The sequence below is a fragment of the Archocentrus centrarchus genome, chromosome 7 (genome assembly GCF_007364275.1).
Source record: "Archocentrus centrarchus isolate MPI-CPG fArcCen1 chromosome 7, fArcCen1, whole genome shotgun sequence".
NCBI lineage: Eukaryota > Metazoa > Chordata > Actinopteri > Cichliformes > Cichlidae > Archocentrus > Archocentrus centrarchus.
Window position 1 is genome coordinate 559270 of NC_044352.1, and position 23592 is coordinate 582861.

Sequence of the window (23592 nt, forward strand, 5' to 3'; positions counted from 1 at the left end):
GTTATTGTCTCGTATTCATCGTGAAAAAAAGGGTCGTTGACAAAAACTAATATTTTTTTAAATAAATAGTTTTTGTGAACGACCCTTTTTTTCATGATGAATACGAGACGATAACTAAATTAAAACTACCTAAAAGGATAAAAATGATGACGTAATTAATTGACACTTTCATCAACGAATGAAAATAAGACGAAAATGCTTGGCGGGGATGAAATCCAATCAGAACTCATTTAATTTGTGACAGGGCGGGACAAGTTAGGAAAACATCCAAACAAACGCACAGTTGCACAAATTTGCTCTAAACCCGGGAAGACCAATCTAGCCTGTGATTGGTCGTTACTTCCGATAGAAGTAAGTTATGTAAACAATGTCAGCCGGGAGAAAGAGAAGAGCCGATGTATGGACACATTTGTCCTTTGATGCTGTGACAAACAAAACGATGTGTAAACCATGTGGGGCGACTATCTCGGGTAAAAACACAACAAATCTTAAACGACATCTGCAAACCAGTCACCCAGATCTCCATGCAAAGGTCAGCATTTTAATGTCATGCAGGGTAAAGTGTTTTTCCCAGTTTGTATTTAGAGAAAATCTCCACACCGCGGTGGATTAGCCTTTATAATCTTAGTCCTGAACACTGCCCTGTACCTTTCAGAGCATCCTGCTTTAAACCGCTCGGATTATCTCAGTAAGCTGGTGTTAATGATCAGGTGTGTGGGAAGCAGGTGAAACACTAATGTTAATATTATTAATAATATTCCATAACTTTGAATAAATGTTTAATTTGGTGTAAGTGTGTATAATGACTAATTGAAGGGAACTGAAGAAAAAGCATTTACATTTTACACCCTTTATATTTTAGTCGACTGAATCGACTGTAGATTTAGTCGAGTGCACTGAAGACTGTTGGAAAAAAAACAAGCAGCCTGTTCCAAAACAACATCTGCATTATCAGGAATTCGGCTCCCTAGCCGGCCTCGGGGCTGGTAATCATATCTCTCCGGGACAATGTGTGACGGACGCTCTTCCCCTCTGCCCTCTGTGATTTGTGTGAGCTGGATCTGGTGTACCACGGCCGCTGATGAACTTCCATCACTATCAGCGAACTGTTTTGGCTAGGAGCTGGCATCTGGCTCCGCAATGCCCTCTCGTCTCCATCTGCTCCCCCCCGCCTGCAAATATGCTTTGCTAAGGTGTTTTTTTTTGGATCCTGGTGAATTTGCTGGCTGATGAATGCTTGAGCACTGTACCAGATGAATTCTTTTAACCTAACTACCCCATGATGTGTGTTTTTTTTCCTTTTCCTGGGGTCTGATTGTAGCGGCGGTGCCAGTAGTGGCGGCGACTGCGGACAGCCATCTCTCTGTTAGTCTTGTCTGTTGTTCTCTGGATGGTTGTTCTGAACGCAATTTCGTTGTATTATGATGGAATGACGTTATATAATTCTTTGTATAATGACTAATTTTGTTGTATGTATAATGACAATAAAGTTCTATTCTATTCTATTCTATCCTATTTTATTCTATTCTAAAACACAGCTAAATGTGAGGAGGTCTGAATAATTCCAGAATACTGGCTTAAAATGACAAACACATTTCACTCAGTTGAGCTAAAAGCTAAAAGCAGGACTGCAGCCACATTACAGAAAGAAGCTGCTGGATGCTAAAATGTATGAAACAGCTGGAAAGTCTGCTTCTTTGCCACAGCTTCCACTTGCTCCCAGTTTCTCCAATAACAGCCTCTCCTTTTCATTACTCTTCTTCAGTTTCTTTTGAATGGTTCTACCACCTCCCGCTCAGGCATTCCTTTATCTTAGAGTTAGTCTCACACACACATATTTATAGTCTCGTATTAATGGGAAAATCCTGTGTGAGAGTGATGAGGAGTACACCATGAAAAACCTGCTGCTGGAGCTGAAACCTGGAAGTTTGTCTCCTAATAAGGCCAAAATATTCAGAGAATGCTGCTCAGTTAATTTAGGACCACAGGCATCAAAAAGAAGCTTATTTCTACTCATTTAAGTAGTGACCTCATAGAACAGATACCAACAGTGACACTGAGTACATCAGAAGGAGGAGCTCGGTGGAGGTGGGTTGTGAAGCAGCTTGAAGGCAAAACGACATTAAAAGCGCACCCTGTATGACATCTCCTAAATGCATGTGTAGAAGGGAAACTGCACAGCCATCAGCTGATGTTGGAGGCTTGTCCAGCTGTGGGATGGGATTCGGGTGATTGCTTGGCTCATGGTCAGGCACTGACTGTGAAATGTTGACTCTCTGCAATTGTGAATGCAGCCGTGGCCTCTATGCTCACTGCTCAGTGAGGCAGCAAGCAGACCTGCATTAAGCTGCTATCTGACAGATCAGCTGATCCTGACCAGGAATGGTAGCTGACAGCTGACACCAGGTCAGTCTGCAGGGTGCTTCCTGCTGGAGTCATAAAGCACTAATGGCTGGTGAGGAAAATGCCCTGACAGCCTTCAGAGGAAGCTCATTTCTGCCTCTTGTATCCTCAGGTTTTTCTTGTGGTCACTACCCAAAGCTAGCAGTCATAAGTGAGGGTAGGAATATAGACCAACTGCTTCACCTTCTTGCTCAGCTCTCTCTTCACCACATGCCCCTCCGGCAGAGCTAGATGGGATCAAGCAGCCCATCAGGGATGGATGGACAGCATAAACAGCCTGGACTGAACATTTCAATCCTTGAAAACATTTCACATCATTTCTGAGGTTTGTTTTCTCTCAGACAATTTATCATTTTTTAAACTGGGTGATTCGATTAATGTTTTCAGAACGTCCTTCTTCAGAAAAGAATAAGAAGGTTAATAATGGTGCATTTCCTGGTTTTACTAGTCTGTGCTGCTTTCTTAGCAGCCAGAGAAACTGGGTGTGACTGCTGCTGGTGCAGAAAGCTGGTGGAAACCAGCAGCTCCATGAGTGCTGCTGATTCACCAGCTGCCTGTCAGTATTTTAAAATTGATTTTACTGGAGTTTGTCTTGCTTTGCAGGCTGAACTCACCTTCATTAAATCCATCCTTAAAAATGTATCTTTACACTGTTGATTTGCTCCCACCCTCTTCTCTTTGTTCAAAGATAATTCTGTGAATTCAGATCAATACTGAACAGTTGGACGACGCAAAGAGAAAACTTTTTTGATATGTGTTTATTTTAGTGCTGAACATGAAATGGTTTCAGACACATGCCCACACACAGCAGTTATTAGCTGCTAAATGGAGTTATATGTTGAAGCAGCTCCTTATTGATCCGCCTCAGCCTGCAGCGACGGCCTAATCCCATCATCATTTTTATTAGTCTGCTCTGCAGCTGAGCTACATCTGCACCGCCGCTCACCCCTCCTCAGTCTGCTCTGTTGTTCATATCCTGTTTTCTCGTGGCCTTCTTCTCCTCTTATTCATCTGTTTTCTTCTTCACTCCTCCTCCAGTCAGCTTTGCTCTTATTCCTTTAAATTCATTTCCATTGTTCTGTCAGAATCATTCTCGCCTAATACTACCTGTCCTTCACATCTCATTTACATCTGTTTCATCCTCTCCTCACCTGCCTCTTTCCATCACCTTACCTTTCCCCTTACTGTCCCATTTGTTTGTTCTTATTTGTTCTCATCTGTTCAATTTTACTTCCAGTTCAGATCTTTGTCTCATTAACACCTTCTGCATTTCATTTTAAAACCATCCTGTCTAATATCTTTATCATCTCATTATCTTGTTGCATCATTCTCTCAGTTCATCCTCCTTTTCCTCCTCTCCCTGTCTTCCCTCTTCTTTTCTTCTTCTTCCTGTGTAATTACACCTTCTTGACCTCCTCTTGAAGCTGTTGAATGTTTTCATACAGAAAAAGCTTCACCGTACTCCTCTTCTGCTCCTCTTCCTCTTATAACTCTTCCAAACAAACCGAGAGGGTCAGCGCAGCTTCGTACCCTGACAGCTGCAGGCTCAGACATGGCTCACTGCTCGCAGTAATTGAGGTCAAAAGCTTTGCCCAAGGACACAGCAGCAGGAAGGAGGCTGCAATCAGCAGCCTCCCTGCTGTCAGTAACACAAGTTAAGAGTGATCCATCCAAAAAAAAAAAAAAAGAGAGAGAGAACCTGTCAGCGTGTCTGTGTTGGTGCTGCAGGACTGCTAACTGCTGCAGGTCAGTGTGAGGAGGGTTGGATAAATGACCGGATCTCTTCTGGTTTATTTATGACGAGTCTTCTTCACAGATGGAATATGAATGACTGCATCAGTGATCCCGTTTTCAAATGCTGGTTTTTGTTTCCTGAAGTGGCCATATTTGGGCAAGAGGGTATAGGGCACTAAGATATGAGTTAATGTTAGCTAGCTTTGCTAGCATAGACTGTATGGGAGCGTCACACAGATACCTGCTAATCATTAACCACCAAATAACATCCCAGAATCTCACTCAGCAAACTGGAGCTCTACCTTCTTGGATGGTCTGTTAGTCCAGTGAAGCCACAGCAGCCATATTATTGGTCAGATCATTGCATTAAAAATGCTCCAAAAGGCTCCAACAGCACAAACACAATGCAAAGGTCCAGTTCAGGGACTCCAGTCAGCTGAGGTGAAGCTGATACTTTAATCTGTGAAAGAGTAGTTGTAAAACAGCTAACTGATCATCTGCACAGGAACGGTTTATTTGAAGAGTTGCAGTCAGGTTTCAGAATTCATCACAGTACAGAAACAGCATTAGTGAAGGTTACCAATGATCTTCTTACAGCCTCTGACAGTGGACTCATCTCTGTTCTTGTCCTGTTGGACCTCAGTGCAGCTTTGATACTGTTGACCATAACATTTTATTACAGAGATTAGAGCATACTATAGGTATTAAAGGTGCTGCACTGCAGTGGTTTGAATCATATTTATCTAATAGACTCCAATTTGTTCATGTAAATGGGGAGTCTTCTTCACACACTAAGGTTAATTATGGAGTTCCACAGGGTTCTGTGCTAGGACCAATTCTATTTACATTATACATGCTTCCCTTAAGCAGTATTATTAGAAAGCATTGCATACATTTTCATTGTTATGCAGATGATACTCAGCTTTACCTATCAATGAAGCCAGATGACACACATCAATTAGTTAAACTGCAGGGATGTCTTAAAGACTTAAAGACTGTCTCAGTCTGATGCTTAGAAGCTCATTCATGCATTTATTACTTCAAGACTGGACTTTTGTAATTCATCATTATCAGGCTGTCCTAAAAGCTCCCTGAAAAGCCTTCAGCCCCATCTTATCTTAAAGATCTCATAGTCCCATATCACCCCAACAGAGCACTTCACTCTCAGACTGCTGGCTTTCTTGTGGTTCCTAGGATACTTCAGAGTAGAATGGGAGGCAGAGCCTTCAGCTTTCAGGCCCCTCTTCTGTGGAACCAGCTCCCAGCTTGGATTCAGGAGACAGACACCCTCTAATCTTAAAAACAGAGAAGGTGGCTGTCTCCTGAATCCAAGCTGGGAGCTTTTTATTAAAGCTTATAGTTAGGGTTCCCATGATGCACTGAGTGTATTTTTTTTTCATTCACCTCTTTTCACTCTGCTTATACCCCACTTTGCATTTAATCATTAGTTATTATTAATCTCTGGCTCTCTCCCACAGTGTATCTTTTGTCCTGTCTCCCTCCCCTCAGCCCCCTCTCAGCAGATGACCCCCCCTCCCTGAGCCTGGTTCTGATGGAGGTTTCTTCCTGTTAAAGGGAGTTTTTCCTTCCCACTGTCACCAAGTGCTGCTCATAGGGGGTCGTTTTGACTGTTGGGTTTTCTCTGTATTATTGTAGGGTCTTTACCCACAATACAAAGCGCCTTGAGGCGACTGTTAGTTGTGATTTGGTGCTATATAAATAAAAGTGAATTGAATTTATAATACTTGCTTGTGTGTTAATTTCTCCATTTTTTAAAATTCATACAAAGTTTATGCTTAGAACAAATGAGCTTATATTTTATACCCACTCTGACTTACAGCAAACATCCAGAACGTTGTATCACTGCTGCTCTCGCTGGTGAACTGGGTGCAGTCTCCAACATGAAGAGGTCATTGTGTTTCAGAGTTAGCTTACTGTGGCTCCAATAAATCACTCCTGTTTCTATATTTATCTTTTACTTCCTAGAACCCTCATAACATGTCTGTGGCTGGACTTTTTACTGCTCTGCCTTCTGATCCGAATGCCTGATGATTTATGTTTTGTTGGATCGTGCAGCTATAATTTACTAAAACAGAGATCAGAGATGTGGAGATATCAAGGAGGGGTGTCCCATCACCTGATTGATAGTCGGACTTAGTGAGCCGGTGATGTGAGTCAACTCACAGTCATGGAAGCATGATAATGTCTCAAATACATCTTTACCCAAGAGTCTATGGAAAATAATAGACGGTGTTATACTGAAAGTTTAATATGATGAAGCTCCATCAGTTTCCTTTTTTGCCACTTCTGTTTTCAAATTTTATTCACCCAATGTGACACAATCACCCACGGCAGGCGGGCGGCGTACACTGAAGCATCTGCTCAGTAACTCAAGAACTGTTCGGCCTACACTTAGCAAACTTCATAGGTGGATAGCTCATGACCAAAGGAAGGTTGGGATTTTAAATGCAGTCACTTGGGTCAAGGTCAAAAGTCAAGGTCATATGATAAAATTTTTTGTTTTTTGTAATTTTTTTCATATCCTCTTCATATCTAAGAAATGGTTTGAAGGATTGTGATGAAACCTTGCATGATTATTCTCCATTTGAAGACATCATGCAGAGACCAACTCATGGAGGTCAAGATCAACGGTCACATACCGTACCACACTCACACTCACCCATTCATATCAATGAGTGAGTGAGTGACTGGTACTGTAATTATTAAATCTTTGTTTTCATGTGACAGTGAACAGGGTTAATACACTGCAACAAGCGTATTTTTCCCTGTTAGGCGGTGCTCTTGCTACAAATATGTAGATGAGCATGATTTCTCCAGGCTTCCATCTGGCTTTTGGGGTGGATGTCACATCATCATCACCGAATACAGTAAAAAGTCATTACCTATTATAAACAAAAACGTTTATTATATTTATAACAAAGATATCGTGATGAATAGTACAGTAGCATTATTCCAACATGTCCTTGGGAGGGAGCTGTCCTGTTAAAGCCTCTTTGGGGGCATCAGAACCACTCACAGTATAAAAGATGGACGACGCTGCTGTGACGTCACCTCCTCATTGCTGTAGCCTCGAGATGAGCTTTTCTACTTTTGCCATCTTGGTTGCAAAAGTGTACGTGACAAGGAGGAGCGGGTCTGACTGTGACTGATAAGTCATTAGCCAATGAGTGTGCAGTTAAATTCCACAGGTAATCCTCCATTTTGAAACATGGTATGACTTACAAAAAAGACTTTCAACATGGTCCAAAATGAGCGACCGAGCCCATGAACCCATCAGGAAAGTCTTTACCATTTCCCCAAAGACTTGGAATGTGGGTTTAATGCACTTCAGAGCCCAAAACTACATCCATGTTTTATACTGTCTGTGATCAAAAACTGCCTCTGTGCATTAAAACCATGTTTAAAATTGTGTCTTTATGACATTTATGATATAAAATGTACCATTATTGAAATAATGGAAGTAGAAACAGTGAGGAAAAGAACTACAGTTCAAATAGCTGTTGGAAAACAGAAACTGAGACACTAAATAATGAAAGAAGGTTTTGTTGTGTCCAGAAAAAGCTCTGAAAGGTGAATGAGTGGTGAAGGAGCAGATGGTGGTTGTAGGTAATACTCAACCGCAGATGTACAACTGCTTAAATGTCACACATGGTGAAACAAAGCAAATTGCACCGATGTGTTTCTGTGAATTTCCCATTTGGAGTAAAATCAGGTGAGATGAGTGAACTATGAACTTTAATGAACTTCCATCTACAAACATCAATTACACTCTGGCTGCATGGTGACCCACTTCGTGCACAAATGCACAAAGTATGTACTCTGTGTATTTACCAGACGTGTAGGAGGTTCATGTTGACAGAGTTGAGCAGTCTATCTATCAGAACTGAAGAATGTGATGGTAACACCTGTGATTTTACGTCATACTAAATTTCGAAGGTGACGCTAAGATAAGATATGATACTTTGTTATTGTAGAAAGCTTCAGTGATGATTGGTGACACTCTTTCCCATCAACCAACAGCAGAAAACAGTAGTACAAAAACAGTAGCAATAAAAACAACAGGAATACATACAAACACTGTCTTGTCTCACTCTAAGTTGGTTTCAACTGAAACCACTGATTAAATATGACCCACGCCCCCTTCACACCTGGGCACATGTGTTCAAGCACATGATCAATAGAGGGTCATAACCACCTCCAGGGGACTACGCCCACAGGGGTTTAAATACCTGGGTCTCTCCACCATTTGGTTGAGAACTGAAGAAGCCTTTCGGATGAGAGGTGAAACGTCTTCAAGAAACAAAAAGAAGTCCAGTCGCCTTTTTTCAAGCTCCAGAGACTACTGTCTTGTTGTTATGTCAACAAGTAAACTGCAGCCATCAGTGACTCAGTGTTGGTTATTTACAAGAGTGCATTTGCAGAGCATCACAACATCTAAAACTGCAAATGTGATGCTGGTCACTTGCTATGTAGCATTATATTTGTCCAGCACAGGACACTTGATATGCGAGCCACATTAGGCGATGATAACTGATTGACAGGCACCCTCTCCAGCTATGCACTACTGCACTTTTTGATTGGACTCATGTGAACTGTTTGCTTCAGGATTTCAAACTGAAGTCAGTATGGTGAATTATTAAAAGACTTGTATTATGAAAATAGTCCTGAGAAATGGGTTTCAGAAAACATATGAGGTGAGAAATACAGCATGCAGTAGCTGAATCTGTCTCTATTATCTAGACAGTATTTCATCAGTTTTCTGAAACACTGGGTCTGAAACCTCTAAATTTCTTAGACTTTAACTTTATGCTTTTTAACAGCACTGAAGCCAGAAAACAAACAAACATGTGTGGGAAGATGTGTGGCAGGATAAGAATGCACTGGTGTGTCAGTTACACGTTTAAAGACTGAATTTACAGTGCCTTGCGAAATTATTCGGCCCTCTTGAACTTTTCAACCTTTTGCCACATTTCAGGCTTCAAACATAAAGATATAAAATTTTAATTTTTTGTGAAGAATCATCAACAAGTGGGACACAATCGTGAAGTGGAATGAAATTTATTGGATGTGTCAAACGTTTTTAACAAATAAAAAACTGAAAAGTGGGGCGTGCAATATTATTCGGCCCCCTTGAGTTAATGCTTTGTAGCGCCACCTTTTGCTGCAATTACAGCTGTAAGTCCCTTGGGGTATGTCTCTATCAGTTTTGCACATGGAGAGACTGAAATTCTTGCCCATTCTTCCTTGCAAAACAGCTCGAGCTCAGTGAGGTTGGATGGAGAGCGTTTGTGAACAGCAGTCTTCAGCTCTTTCCACAGATTCTTGATTGGATTCAGGTCTGGACTTTGACTTGGCCGTTCCAACACCTGGATACGTTTATTTGTGAACCGTTCCATTGTAGATTTGGCTTTATCTTTTGGATCATTGTCTTGTTGGAAGATAAATCTCTGTCCCAGTCTCAGGTCTCTTGCAGACTCCAACAGGTTTTCTTCCAGAATGGTCCTGTATTTGGCCCCATCCATCTTCCCATCAATTTTGACCATCTTCCCTGTCCCTGCTGACGAAAAGCAGGCCCAAACCATGATGCTGCCACCACCATGTTTGACAGTGGGGACGGTGTGTTCAGGGTGATGAGCTGTGTTGCTTTTACGCCAAACATATCGTGTTGCACTGTGGCCAAACAGTTCAATTTTGGTTTCATCTGACCAGAGCACCTTCTTCCACATGTTTGGTGTGTCTCCCAGGTGGCTTGTGGCAAACTTTAAACAAGACTTTTTATGGATATCTTTGAGAAATGGCTTTCTTCTTGCCACTCTTCCATAAAGGCCAGATTTGTGCAGTGTACGACTGATTGTTGTCCTATGGACAGACTCTCCCACCTCAGCTATAGATCTCTGCAGTTCATCCAGAGTGATCATGGGCCTCTTGGCTGCATCTCTGATCAGTCTTCTCCTTGTTTGAGATGAAAGTTTAGAGGGACGGCCGGGTCTTGGTAGATTTGCAGTGGTCTGATACTCCTTCCATTTCTATATCATTGCTTGCACAGTGCTCCTTGAGATGTTTAAAGCTTTGGAAATCTTTTTGTATCCTAATCCGGCTTTGAACGTCTCCACAACAGTATCTCGGACCTGCCTGGTGTGTTCCTTGGTCTTCATGATGCTCTCTGTGCTTTGAACAGAACCCCGAGACTATCACAGAGCAGGTGCATTTATACGGAGACTTGATTACACACAGGTGGATTCTATTTATCATCATCAGTCATTTGGGACAACATTGGATCATTCAGAGATCCTCACTGAACTTCTGGAGTGAGTTTGCGGCACTGAAAGTAAAGGGGCCGAATAATATTGCACGCCCCACTTTTCAGTTTTTTATTTGTTAAAAAAGTTTGACACATCCAATAAATTTCATTCCACTTCACGATTGTGTCCCACTTGTTGTTGATTCTTCACAAAAAATTAAAATTTTATATCTTTATGTTTGATGCTTGAAATGTGGCAAAAGGTTGAAAAGTTCAAGGGGGCCGAATACTTTCGCAAGGCACTGTATATGGAAGATAAAAAACAGAAGAGTTCATGTGGAAAAGAGACTGACGCAGTTTGTGGGCAGAGCTAATTCAGTGTCATGAAGTGGCTGTTCTGTGGTCTGTGTACAAACCCAGTGTCTATACAGAGGGAATAAATCTTCGTGTATATACTTTCTAGTCATGTCAACAACATTTGATATTGAGATTTTTCCATTTCTATGTGAAGGACCAATGTGTAGCTCCATAGTGTACAGTGTTTACACGTTTGCATTTGCAGTGAAAGCTCCCGGCTTCGATCCCAGCAGGAGACGCACATGCCTTTGAGGCTGCATCAAGGAGGGTGTCCTGCATAAAAGAATCTGCCAAATCAAACATGTCACAACCATCTATGAACAAGGACCGATGTGCTGCCATTAGCCAAAGGGCATCAGAACTTCATACCCTCACTCTGCTGTGAAACAGTGAACAGTGGAACAGTTCTCATTCTCTATGCTCTGAGCTCCTCATCCTCTCTCTAAGGCCCAGATGCCCTTCAGAGGAAGCTCATTTCTGCTGCTTGTATCCATGATCTCATTCAGCTCGAGGTCACAGGTCATAAGTGCAGCAGGGTAGGAATGTAGATGCTCCACTTTCACACTCACCTCTCTTTGCTACAGCATCCTCATGCACACTGAATTTGCTAAGTACCTGAGTGACTTTAGCCCTTGTCCCCCTTGTCCTTGGACTCTATGAAAGTTAAAAATCTACTGCATTCATCTCTTGAACTGAATGAAAACAGCAATATAGAAAGCTCTCAGCCGCTGTCAGATCAGATCAGATCATGGTTTCCAAACTTATGACAGCACAGGTTTGTAGAGAAACAGAGTGGAGTCTAAGTTATCCAGTGACATTTGAAAATGTGAGAAATTTTCAAAGAGCCATATAGTGACTGGTGCTAACAGTTATTAAATGAGCGGAGTTTGACCTTTCTAGTGATGTGACAAACTGCAGTGAAGAAGCAACAAATTGTCAGAGATTTCCACCTATCAGGCATCAGCCTCTCACGGACAGGAGAGCTGTCAGCCATCAAAATACTTAACTGTGCTGCTGGCTTCATTCATGCAGCAGTCTGGATACAAACTACCATCCTCTCCACACAGCTGTTTTTTGTTTGTTTGTTTGTTTGTTTGTTTTACAAAAATACACTATACTGCTAAAAGTATTCGTTCATCTACTTTCACATGCATATGAACTTGAGTAACGTCTCATTCTTAATCCATTGGGTTTAATATGACCGCTCCCCGGCTATCAAAGCTAGCTATCAGGACACGAAATGACACCTCTCTGGTGGGGAAGGAGCCTGAGTCTGAGCCTGAGCGTGAGGTTGAAAGATACCTGCTAGTTTTAGTTGAGCTTGCCTCAACACATGGCATGGGCTCTAGAACCAGTCTCCTGGAGAGGGGCTGGACTCTGTTCCAGTCTGGAGTTGCCCTTGGTGAGAGGTGGCCGGCTGGGGTGGGTACCCTTATATTCCCCTGTGAACACTGTCATCCACACCACCCTGTCACATCTAGGGAACAAGGACAGTTATGTGAGAATGCTGTTGATTGACTACAGCTCAGCATTCAACACTGTAATGTCAGCCAAACTGTCTGAGAAACTCTACTCACTTGGGCTGTTGAACACCATCTGCAACTGGATCCAGAACTTTCTGAAAGGAAGGCCACAGTCTGGCAGAATTATGGATCACACATCAAGAACAGTGACTGTTAACATTGGAACGCCCCAAGGTTGTGTATTCTCACCAATGTCCTGACAGTCTGGTTTGGGAACTGCTCTACACAGGACAGAAAGGCTCTTCAGAGGGTGGGGAAGACTGCCAGATCTATCTCAGGAGTTGCCTTACCATCACTGGAGGACATTTACAACACCAGGGTCATGAGGAGAGCACGGAACACTATAAAAGATCCAACACACCACAGCACAGCCTCTTTACAGTCCTGCCATCAGGGCGGTGGTGAAATCAAGAACCACCAGAATGAGGAACAGCTTTTTTGCACAGGCCATTCGACTTGCGAAGTGCCACCTCTGACATGAGAACTGACAAACACACATAGTGCTCTGCTTTGTATTTTGGACTGCAAATTGCACTATATGCATATATGCACATTTACACCTCAAACACTTTACACAAGACTGTTTACAATAACAGGAGGGGCGGGCCCATGTAACCTCTTCGGGCTGCGCCCGGCCGAGCACCACGGGCTAATGCCCTGCCACCAGATGCTCTCCCTCGAGCTCCCTCCCCAGGCCTGGCTCCAGGGTGGGGCCCCGGTAACCCTATTCCGGGCAGGGTAAACTGTTCCCTTGCTGTTTCAATCATAGGGGTCATAGGGGTCGGGTGCAGTGTGTGTTGGGAGGTGGCCAAGGGCGGAGGCCCTGGCGGACCAATCCCCGGCTATCGAAACTGGCTATTGGTACATGGAATGTCACCTTTCTGGTGGGGAAGAAGCCTGAGCTAGTGCATGAGGTTGAGAGATACCAGCTAGATATAGTTGGGCTCACCTCAACGCATGGCCTGGGCTCTGGAACCAGTCTCCTGGAGAAGGGCTGGACTCTGTTCCAGTCTGGAGTTGCCCTCGGGGAGAGGCGGCGAGCTGGGGTGGGTATTCTTGTATCCCCCCAGCTTGATGCCTGTACGTCGGAGTTTACACCGGTGGATGAGAGGGTAGTTTCCCTGCGCCTTTGGGCTGGTGAACGGGTCCTGACTGTTGTCTGCGCATATGCGCCGAATGACAGTTCAGAGTACCCACCCTTTTTGGAGTCGCTGGGCACGGTGCTGGAGAGTGCTCCATCTGGGGACTCCATAGTCTTGCTGGGAGACTTCAACGCTCACGTGGGCAATGACAGTGAGACCTGGAGGGGCGTGACTGGGAGGAACGGCCTGCCCCATCTGTACCCGAATGGTGTTTTGTTATTGGACTTCTGTGCAAACCACAGTTTGTCCATAACGAACACCATGTTCGAACATAAGGATGTCCATAAGTGCACATGGCACCAGGACACCCTAGGTCCCAGGTCGATGATCGATTTTGTAATCGTATCATCAGATCTCCGGCCATATGTTCTGGACACTTGGGTGAAGAGAGGAGCTGAGCTGTCAACTGATCACCACCTGGTGGTGAGTTGGATCAGGTGGTGGGGGAAGATGCTGGACAGACCTGGCACACCTAAACGTATTGTGAGGGTGCGCTGGGAACGCCTGGCAGAAGCCCCAATCCGGGAGATCTTCAACTCCCACCTCCGGCAGAACTTCGGCAGCATTCCGAGGGAGGCTGAGGACATTGAGTCCGAATGGACTATGTTCCGCACCTCCATTGTTGAGGCTGCTGCTCAGAGCTGTGGCTGCAAGGTGGTTGGTGCCTGTTGTGGTGGTAACCCCCGAACTAGATAGTGGTCACTGGAGGTGAAGGGAGCCATCAAGCTGAAGAAAGAGTCCTATCGGGCTTGGTTAGCCTGTGGGACTCCGGAGGCAGCTGACAGGTATCGGCAGGCCAAGCGGAATGCAGCTCGGGCAGTGGCCAAAGCAAAAACTCGGGTGTGGGAGGAGTTCGGTGAGGCTATGGAAAAAGACTTTCGGACGGCATCGAAGCGATTCTGGCAAACCGTCAGGCGACTCAGGAGGGGAAAGCAGTGCTCCACTCACACAGTTTATAGTGCGGGTGGGGTGCTGCTGACTTCAACTGAGGCTATAGTCGGATGGTGGAAGGAATACTTCGAGGACCTCCTGAATCCCACTGACACGCCTTCTGTAGTGGAAGCAAAGTCTGGGGACAAGGGAGATGACTTGACCATCACTGGGGGTGAGGTCACTGAGGTAATTAAACAACTCCTTGGTGGCAGAGCCCCTGGGGTGGACGAGATTCGCCCTGAGTTCCTGAAGGCTCTGGATGTTGTAGGGCTGTCTTGGTTGACACGCCTCTGCAACATCGCGTGGAGATCTGGGGCAGTGCCATTGGATTGGCAGAGCGGGATGGTGGTCCCCATCTTTAAGAAAGGAGACGTAGGGTGTGCTCCAACTTTCGGTGGATCACACTCCTCAGCCTCCCCAGTAAGGTGTATGCCAGGGTGCTGGAAAGGAGGGTCCGTCCGTTTGTCGAACCTCGGATCCAGGAGGAACAATGCGGTTTTCGTCCTGGTTGCGGAACGCTGGACCAGCTCTTTATCCTCTCAAGGATATTCAAGTGTGCGTGGGAGTTTGCCCAACCAGTCTACATGTGCTTTGTGGACTTGGAGAAGGCATTCGACCGTGTCCCTCAGGGTGTCCTTTGGGAGGTCCTGCGGGAGTATGGGGTGTCTGGCCCGTTGTTGCAGGCCATTCAGTCTTTGTACAACCACAGTGAGAGCTTGGTCCGTATAGCCGGTAATAAGTCGGATTGGTTTCCTGTGGGTGTTGGACTCCGTCAGGGCTGCCCTTTGTTTACAATTTTTATGGACAGAATTTCTAGGCATAGCCAGGTTGCGGAAGGCTTCTTCCTTGGTGGCCTCAGAGTCTCATCTCTGCTTTTTGCAGATTATGCGGTTCTGTTGGCTTCATCAGGGGGGGGCCTCCAGCTCCCAGTGGAACGGTTTGCAGCCGAGTGTGAAGCGGCCGGCATGAGAATCAGCACCTCTAAGTCTGAGGCCATGGTCCTCAGCCGGAAAAGGGTGGAGTGCCCTCTCCGTCTCAGGAACGGGTTCTTGCCCCAAGTGGAGAAGTTCAAGTATCTCGGGGTCTTGTTCACGAGTGATGGGCGAAGGGAGCGGGAGATCGACAGACGGATCAGGGCTGCTTCTGCAGTGATGCGGACGCTGCACCGGTCTGTCGTGGTGAAGAGGGAGCTTAGTGTAAAAGCGAAGCTCTCGATTTACCGGTCGATCTACGTTCCTACCCTCACCTATGGTCACGAGCTTTGGGTAGTGACTGAAAGAATAAGATCGCGAATACAAGCGGCCATCCAGGAGGGGCTCAGAGTAAAGCCGCTGCTCTTCCACATCGAAAGAAGCCAGTTGAGGTGGCTCGGGCATCTGATTAGGATACCTCCTGGCCGCCTCTTGGGTGAGGTGTTCCTGGCATGTCCCACCGGGAGGAGGCCCCGTGGTAGACCCAGGACACGCTGGAGGGATTATATCTCTCGGCTGGCCTGGGAACGCCTTGGGGTCCCTCCGGATGAGCTGGAGGAGGTAGCTGGGGAGAGGGAAGCCTGGGCTTCTTTGCTTAGGCTGCTGCCCCTGCGACCCGGCCCCGGATAAGTGGGAGAGAATGGATGGATGGATGGATGTTTACAATAACCCATTGCTGTACCACTGCACAAACATACTTCATTCACAAGAGGGTTGCTTCCCTTCGCCTTCGGGCCGGGGAACAGGTCTTGACTGTTATTTACGATTATGAGCCAAATGACAGTTCAGAACACCCAGCCTTCTTTAAGTCACTGGGCAGGGTGCTCAAGGGTGCTCCATCTGGTGACTCCATCATCCTACTGGGAGACTTCAATGCTCACGTGGGCATTGACAGTGAGACCTGGAGGGGCGTGATTGGGAGGAACAGCCTGCCTGATCTGAACCCAAATGGTGTTTTTTTATTGGACTTCTGTGCAAACCACAGTTTGTTCATAAAAAACACCATGTTCAAACAAAAGGATGTCCATAAGTGCATGTGGCACCAGGACACCCTAGGTCGCAGGCCGGTGATCAATTTTGTAATTGTATCATCAGATCTGTGGCTGTATGCTCTGGACACTCAGGTGAAGAGAAGTGCTGAGCTGTCATCTGATCACCACCTGGTAGTGAGTTGGATCAGGTAGCGGGGGAGGATGCTGTACAGACACAGCATACTTAAACGTATTGTGAGGTTGTGCTGGGAATGCCTGCAGAGGCCCCAGTTCCTGAGATCTTCAACTCCCACCTCCAGCAGAACTTTGACAGTATTCCGAGGGAAGCTGAGTCCATCCGTTAGTCGAACCTCAGATTCAAGCGGAACAATGAGGTTTTTGTCCTGGTCGTGGAACCAGCTCTTCATCCTCTCCAGGATATTCGTGTACACATGGGAGTTTGCCTATCCAGTCTACATGTGTTTGGTGGACTTGGAAAAGGCATTTAACCACGTCCCTCGGGGAAACCCTTGGAAGGTGCTATGGAAGTATGGAGTGTCTGGCATGTTGTTGCTGGCTATTCAGTCCCTGTTCAACAGCAGTGAGAGCTTAGGCCCCGTTTACACGACACCGTTTCAAAATGAAAATGGCATTATTTTGATGCATTTCAGCCTTCCGTTTACACAAGAATGGAGTGAAAACAATGCGTTTCGGAAATGGGGTCCAGAGTGGAGCATTTCAGAAATGCACTGGCCTGCACTTCCGTGTAAACAGTTGAATATGGCGTGTTTTAGAAACAAGTGACTCGCACATGCGCACTATGGTTGCGACGCCACAGTTTTCCACGCATGCACAAATTGATGAACAATACTCTCAATGGTGGATTCACGAGTGCTTCTTGTGCTTTTCTTGTGTTTTTGCAGTTTTGTAATTCAGTGTTCTGTGCAGCAGCACTCCAACCTCATCGTTAGTCCACACAACACCTTTCACATTGGCCATTTTGTAAATAATTAACAATTTGCCACGCTTCCTACTCTGTCCCTCCACGCATGCGCGTTTTGCATAAATGAGCTTTGCAAAAAAAAAAAACAACACCAACACCAACTTGTGGCCTGGCATTGGAACAGATCATTTCTGAAATGCCACTGTGTAAATAGAAGGTCGAAACTCATCAAAACTATATCGTTTCCAGTGGAAACGGTGTCGTGTAAAAGGAGCCTTAGTCCATAGATAGACTCATTTTCTTCTGGGCTTCGGACTTCATCGGGGCTGCCCTTTGTTATCGATTCTGTTCATAATTTTTATGGACAGAATTTCTAGGCGTAGCCAAGTGGTGGAAAGCTTCTGCCTTGGTGGCCTCAGAATCTCATCTCTGCTTTTTTGCGAATGATGCAGTCCTTTATCAGGGGGTGGCCTCCAGCTCCCAGTGGAACAGTTCGCAGCTGAGTGTGAAGCAACTGGCATGAGAATTAGCACCTCTAAGTCTGAGGCCATGGTCCTCAGCCAGAAAAGGGTGGAGTGCCCACTCTGGGTCAGGGATGAGTTTCTGCCCCAGGTGGAGGACTTAGAGTATCTTGAGATCTTGTTCACAAGTGACAAGATAAGTGAGCAGGAGATTGACAGACGGATTAGGGCTGCATCTGCAGTGATGCAGACGCTGCACCGGTCTTAAGTTGTCAAGAGGGAGCTGAGTGTGAAAGCAAAGCTGTCGATTTACCGGTCAGTCTAAGTCCCTATTCTCACCTATAGTCACAAGCTTTGGGTAGTGACCAAAAGAACAACACTGTGAATACCAGCAGCAGAATGAGCTTCCTCCAAAGGGTGGCTGGCCTCTCCCTTAGAGATAGGATGGGGAGTGCAGCCATTCAGGGGCTCAAAGTAGAGCTGCTGGTCCTCCACATGGAAAGGATTCCAGTTGAGGTGGTTCGGACATCTGATTAGGATGTTCCTCAGAGCACACTTTTGACAATTATGTCATTGTGACTGGCATATGTTGCCCAAATGTCTTGAGTCAGAGCACCCTGCAGATGTGGGCCAAACATATAATGGTGACTGCAACAAGGGCTGTAAGTAAGAGAAATGCTGCAGAAACTTAATTTTATCATCACAAGTGCACACAGCAATAAAATATATTTATATATGCGATCGCTCAGGTAAATCAGTGTGTTCAACTGTGACTCTGCTCCACTGTGGAAACTGCTTTAGTTTGCCACAAGATCAGAGTAAAATTCATTTTATTGATTGATGGGTATTCAAATATCCTGCAAATATTTGAATATTTTCCGATCAATTTTCTGATCTGTGTTCTAGTAGCTGAACGTCCAGCAGTGTGGAAATCCAGTTCTTTCTGCATTGCTATCTGAATACATGCAGTTTCTTCTGCTGTTCAGGTTACTGGCCCTGCTAACTGCTCTTAAGTTTTGACTTGTTACTGAAGGTGATCAGCTGTTTATTGGCCGGGACCTTTGACTGATTAACTTCTCTTGTCTTCTCACATCAGTCAGAAAATGTAGTATCTTTGTGATTAGAGTGAATTAAGTTTTTTATCAATGACTGTCCTGAGCAGCTTCCAGACCGTCTCTGATGAGAACAAAGTCACAGATGATGAATCAACGTGCTGACTGGATTCACTGTCAGAAATGGAAGAAGAGACGCCAAGAGGGATGAAGACGAGAATGAAAAGGGCAGAATGAAATGAGAGGCGAGTGTCTGCAGTCACGTTGGCGGTCCCATCAGGTTTAAATGTTCAGTCCTGTGACTTTCTGAGTGTAACACTGGTTTCACAGCAAAGACAGACAAAGGTGCAGCGTCAGTTTGTAAAGACTGACAGGTTTGCTGTGAGCAGTGATGGCAAAGTTACCTTGAAAAAGTAGTCCAACTACTGATTACTGATTACTCCTTTAAAAAGTAACTTAGTTACTTTACTGATTACTTAATTTTAGAAGTAACTAAGTTGATTACAAGTTACTTTATTAGTTACTTTCAACAGCGGCCGGTCTTGTGCAAAAAGTGATCATCTGTAATAAAGTGATTCAGATATTTCTGTGTGCTTTTATGTGTAATGTCTTTGCTTATATTGGTAAATAGAGTGCAGTCAACATGATTTATGAAGGGCTTATATATAAAATGCAAAAATAACCTGTTTTTCAACAATCTTTAGGAGTCTGTGTTATTGTACCTACATTATAATCAATCCAGAGCTTTTTGGCCACTTCAAATATCTTTATAGATCTGTGATGTTATATTTGTTGTGATTTCTGCAGCTTTCTGAGACAGATTTCTGTTCAAAAAGGCATTTTTAATGTCAGACAGTTTTTAAATAAAGAATGACTTTCAATAAAGAACATATGAAAGTCACTTTGCCAAAAACTGAGTGCAGCTTCTACCTTGTGATAGAAATGCTGTTTCTCACTCAGAATGACCTGATATCATTCATGAGAGATATGTTTGATATATGCTTAACAGATTATAGGTCAACAAGTCATTTACAGCCTTTTAAATACAGGGAATGATTTTTTTGGCAACTACCGAAAATTTATTTTTGGCAGACGATCACTTTTTGGCACAATATCAGCCTCTACTACATAATGTAGCAGAAGGCTTTTCAACTTTTTCAGCCCGCCCCCCCACACACACTTACTGGTTTGTACCGAAGTCCAGCTTTTGTTGTTTGGGTGCTGGGGGGCTCCTGCATTAGCCGCAGCTCTGCTTCACCACCTGGTGGGACTCCTCTGTAAGTTTGACTGCGCCGCGACTCCAGATGTTTCCTCATATTTGACGCAGTGTTTTTGAAGCTAGATAGCACTTTGTCGCCAGCACAGAGCGCACAACTAACCTTGATGTTGTCATCTTTAGCTGACACAAACTCACAGTAGTTCCTGTATTTCAGCTAGAAAACGCACATCTCTCTCCTCCCTCCATTGTTTATGTTTGTGTCGCGGTGCTGTTATTGTCCTCATGATGAAAACGGGACTGAACTGTCGCATCTGCCAGACGTCACTCACCGAGACGCAAGAAGAAAGCAAAAATATGTCTTTGTACTGAAGAAAATGACAACAATAGTAACACACAGTGACTTGGATAAGTAACTTTAATCTGATTACTGGACTGCAAATAGTAACGCGTTAGATTACTCGTTACCGAGAAAAAGTAGTCAGATTAGAGTAACGCATTGCTAAGTAGCGCGTTACTGACATCACTGGCTATGATGTGGTCATAAAGCTCAGAGCTGTCTTTTCCTCAATAAAATCAAACATGATTAATATTATCTGAAAGTTTTTTTGTCACATTGGCTATTTTTTCAGGGCAGCTGCTTCTGTTTCTGGTCCATTCTTCAAGAGTTTTTCCTCCTGCTGCATGATGGGAAATCATCTCAAAAGGAGTCCAGCTGGAGTCAAAATATGACCCTGAAACATCCCCAGTCAGTATACAGGCTTATAAAACTCTGACTCATGCCTTGTTGTCTTTAGATGTGAGAGGGGTGGTCTTTAGTTTTTGTGCATTTCTTTCAGTGTTAACAAAAACTGTCCCATTTGACCTCTAACCCTCCATCATTTCTCTCACATTTAAACCCTTTTCCCTGGGGGAGCAGAGAGTAGCATAGAGTGGAGTAGAGTAGAGTAGACCAGAGAGCCATTTGCAGAAACTATACAGGCCTGTGAAGGTAATCAGTGTTCTCATCCTTTCACTGTAATTGATCAGTAGCGTCTTCACTTCCATCTCATTGAGGACGCGTTCATGCTGTAAATCTGTGAGACACATCCGATAAAAGGAAATGCTTTAATACATCAGCTTTGTTCTTACTGCACTATTCAGTGTGTGTGTGTGTGTGTGTGTGTGTATGTGTGTGTGGTGCACAGTTTAAGTTCATTTCAGAACAAAGATGCAGCATCTCTGTTGCTTTAACTGAATCGCTGCATCATAAATCCAAAAAGTTTCCTGTGACTTGGAGGAAAATAATACAGGGATGCGCTGAATGAAGTATACTTCAAACCAAGCCACACGCTAAGGCAGAGGTCTCAAACTCACGGCCCAAAAAATAACATACAATTTGGCCCTTTGAGTTACTTTTTTGACATTTCGTTTTCCCCTCCAAAATGTCAAAAAAGTAACTTAAAGGGCCAAATTGTATGTTATTTTTGACATCACCAGAAGTAGGAGGCGGGGCCGGATGAGGCCTGCAGGCCGCGAGTTTGAGACCCCTGCTCTAAGGCAAAAACTGGTCCATTCCAACAAACCCCCCAAGCACAAGATCAGCAGTGTAGTGTCTGCTGTCCAGAGCAGTGAAGAGTGCTCGGACCTCTACACTGGAGAAACCAAACAGCCTCTTCACAAATGAATGGCACAACAAAGAAGAGCCACCTCGACAGGACAACACTTCAGCTGTACATCTGCACCTAAAGGTCAAAGGTCACTCTTTGAGGATGCCAACATTCACATTTTGGATGGGGAAGACAGATGGTTTGAAAGAGGAGATAAAGAAGCATCTATGTCCACTGTGAACAACCATCACTGAACAGAGGAGGTGGATTACGTCACCAACTTTCCCCCACACACAGTGCTGTCCTGAGCCCCCTCCCCAGGTGCCTCAACCCCCTTCACATCTTTGTTCAGGTGACCTCAATAGGTCACTTGATACAATTGGGCGAAGTCCCAAATTGGTTTCACCTGAAACCACTGATTGTAATGACCCACACTTCCTTTCACACCTTGGCGCTTGTGATTATGCACATAAATAATAGTGGGTCACAAACACCTCCAGGGGACTATGCCCACTGGGGTTTAAATACCTGGGTCTTCCCACCTTTGGTTTGAGAACTGAAGAAGCCTTTAGGATGAGAGCAGGAATGTCTTCAAGAAACAAAAAGAAGTCCAGTCGCTCCAGAAACTACTGTGACCTGGATGACTGAGAACCTACAAAGACATGTTGAATGAATGAGTACAGAAAGTAATTGTGCTAAATGTCCACTCTGTAAATGGTTTCAAATTAGAAACAAAGTGTTGTTCCTGTAGTTGAAAACAGGCTGTAATGGGTCTGAAGTGATGCTCTCAGTGGACTGTAAAATGCTCCTAATTCATTACAAACACACTTGTTGTGCAGGACACTTCTAATCAGAACCTCTCATCCTCCCTCACTCCCTCACATTTCTGTCTGATTCATTTTTTGCAAACAGCTTCAGGAATTAACAAAACATTTTCATGCACTCTTGAAGGTTATTAATAAAACATGAAATCCAGATTATGGCAGCAAATCTCCACCTTGGCCCAGGCCTTTCTGTGTGGAGTTTGCATGTTCTCATATCTGCATGGGTTTCCTCCCACAGTCCAAAGACATGCAGTTACTGGGGTTAGGTTAATTGGTGGTTCTGAATTACCCATAGGTGTGAATGGTTGTCTCTCTGTGTTAGCCCTGCGACAGGCTGGCAACCTGTACAGGGTGTACCCTGTCAGCTTGGAGTAATTTATCCCACTAAAAACCTTCATTGGGAGTGAACAGGAAGGACAGGAAGTGAGTTCATCAGAGGGACCACTCAGAGTCAGAGAGGCGGAGATGGTTTGGACCTGTGCAAAGGAGGGAGGGTAGAGATACTGGAGATGGAACTGCCAGGCAGGAGGAGAGGAAGACCTCAGAGAGGATTCATGGATGTAGTAAAGGAGGACATGCAGAGGGTTGGTGAGACAAAGGGGGATGCTGGGTGAGATGGAGGCAGGTGATCCGCTCTGGCACCCCCTAAAGGAAGCAGCTGAAAGAAGATGAACGTTGTCTCAATAAAGATTTTATAGGATAACTCTCTATGATTATGAAGCTATGAAGCAACATGCCTCACTGTGGTGCAGTGAGAATGCACTTTTTATTTGATGAACAGATGTTTTCACCACTCGTTGGTTAATTAGCACTGATTGGTGAGTCAAGGTCACCTGACTTGATTCTAGTCTGAATTCTCAGAATTAATTTTGTGGTTTAATCCAGTGCCACTTTGAGTTTGGGCTTTACTGTATAAACAGATCAAAACTGAATCATTAATTTGTTTTGTTTTGTTTTTTTGGGGGAGGGGGTAGCTGTTTAGTGAGTGCAGATGATGGAAGATGAACTTTGAGGTTCTGGACCTGCTGGGATCTGCTGCAGGGAGATCAGGTTGTTGAAGATGAATAAGTGGCTGTTTCTTTTTTTTGTGATTTCATTGCTGCTTTTGTATTTTGTTTTTGTTGTTCGTTGCTTTGTGCATCTTGAGAGGACTCTCTTCCAGCATCTGAATTATATTTAGTCACAGACTTTATTTATTCCCATTTTTGCAC

At 44.5% G+C, this 23592-nt stretch overlaps 1 protein-coding gene across 1 annotated transcript in view; it reads left to right on the top strand.

Moving 5' to 3' along the window:
* Positions 1 to 23592, top strand: part of oprl1 (opiate receptor-like 1) — a 136782-nt gene that overhangs the window by 111693 nt on the left and 1497 nt on the right. The gene's annotated exons all lie outside the window — the stretch shown is intronic.